The following is a 2,014-nucleotide window of genomic DNA, read 5'->3' as shown; positions in this document are numbered from 1 at the left end:
ATGTGTGTGTGTGCTAATAAGAACGGGTACGTGTGTTCATTTATGCAAAGTAGACCATTTGGTAAAAGAAACTAACGAAGCAGAGTGCTTTCGTATATTAAATCCAGTGCAAAAAGTACCTGTATGTAATTTACGAAAGCGGTCTGATTCGTTAGTTTCTTTTTCCAAGTGGTCTACTTTGCATATATATATATATATATATATATATATATATATATATATATATATATATATATATATATATATATACACACACACTATGTATGGTATGTAAAGCTTCCTCGAGTTGCGTTGGCACTTCGGTGCCAGTACGTGTGTCGGGAGAGCCAACAGCGCGCGTGTCCACTTGGTCCGATGCCCGGGCGCCACTACAGCCTTACGAAGGTACGAACGACTGAGCCTCGTCGCCAGACGTGTCGAAAGGCACGTGAGACGCCAACTTATTCCGGCGCCAAAATCCGCTTCTGTGATTTGGCACCACTGTCGCCACCCAGAACTTCGCAAAGAAGCGAATCCGAAGTCTCTCAAAGTCTTCCGGAAACTGTTTGATCGAGTTTTCTCACAGGGAAGTCCCTCAAAGACTCTCATGTTGTTGACTTGTTTCTGTTGTGTGTATCGTTCACTGTGGTCTTGGAGTGCGTGCTGGACCCCGTGATCGACAGCTGTTACGCCATCCGGATGTGTCTGTGTGTGGTTCGGTTAGTTTATACTTTGTGTTGCATTGTGGTGTAAGACATAGTGTTTCTTCCTAAGCAGGAAACAAGTAAAGGAGAGTAATTCGGATATCCAGGAGATGAGAGAGAGAGAGAGAGAGAGAGAGAGAGAGAAGAGAAGAGAACAGAGACATGATCTTGTAGTCTCAGAGTCGCTATTCCCTCAAGAAAACGACAAATCGTCTTGAAGGCGTCATGACGTCATGTCGATGCTGAACGTCAATTTGGCACTATTGAACAGTTGTCTCTCTCTTTCCTTTAAGTATTTCTTTCTTACTAAACCTGCAAACAAAATTGCACATTTTCGGCCACAAATACCAAACCTGCAAAAAGAAATTGCACATTTTCGGCCACAGATACCAAACCTGCAAAAAGAAATTGCACATTTTCGGCCACAGATACCAAACCTGCAAAAAAAATTGCACATTTTCGGCCACAGATATATTCGTATTACCTCCCTTCATTGAGTCCCCGTGATGGATTAACCGTCACCGTCACTATAAACTTTTACTAAAACTATTCAACATTTCTAAGAGTAAAGTCTAAATCGCACTCGCTCATCGATAGCTAATATCCATCCCCACACGAGAATAAAACAACGAATTCCTCTAAATTATATATATATGTGTATATATATATATGTATATATATGTATGTATCTCCATTGACGAGATTTATCACAGAAAAAATCATTTCGAACTTCCCTCGCCTTGTTTGTGTGCAGAAAAACGGCAATTTCTGGTTCTGGGATTTTGCAAATCTGTTGTGATTCGCAAGGAAAAAATAATATATATATATATTTTTGTGGGGTCGGGGTGGGTCGGAGATAGGGAGGGAGTAATGGGAGTCTTGTGGGTTGGGCAGAATAAGGATGTGAAGAGGAGGGAGTGAGGGAGTGGGACAGGGCTCGCATAAAGCTAAAAAAGGGATGATTCTATTTTCTGAAACTGGAATTTTGGAAATCCCATTTTTGCATAAGCCAATATGATTCTTATATTGAGCTCTGAGCAGTGACATGCAGATAAATGTATAGAGAGAAGAATAAAGAGAGAGAGAAAGAAGAGAGAGGTCCCTATCCGTTGCTTTAAGTAACAATTGAACACGTGAGTGGATATATTAAAAAAAAAAGAGCAACGATGCCAAAGTACGAATTCAGCTTGAAGACGCATCTTTAAAGAAGATTCCGACAGCCTCACCTCAGAGGTCAAGGTGACGAGGTCAGAAGAAGAAGAGGAGGAGGAGGAGACGACGACTACGACATAAAGGAAGACCCTCCTCTATCCTAGACGGCCTAGTAGGAG

At 41.5% G+C, this 2,014-nt stretch overlaps 1 protein-coding gene across 1 annotated transcript in view; it reads right to left on the bottom strand.

Moving 5' to 3' along the window:
* Nucleotides 1-1,512: 1,512 nt before the first annotated feature.
* LOC143035001 (uncharacterized) overlaps nucleotides 1,513-2,014 on the bottom strand; it is a 10,815-nt gene continuing 10,313 nt past the window's right edge. Inside the window, exon 3 of the mRNA XM_076201391.1 lies at nucleotides 1,513-2,014. This exon is cut by the window's right edge and continues 339 nt beyond it. The gene's annotated coding sequence lies outside the window, so the exon portion shown is untranslated.

This window comes from Oratosquilla oratoria, chromosome 18 (assembly GCF_046742065.1).
Source record: "Oratosquilla oratoria isolate Oo_2021 chromosome 18, ASM4674206v1, whole genome shotgun sequence".
NCBI classification, from domain to species: Eukaryota; Metazoa; Arthropoda; class Malacostraca; order Stomatopoda; family Squillidae; genus Oratosquilla; species Oratosquilla oratoria.
This window is presented reverse-complemented; position numbering and strand designations above follow the sequence as displayed.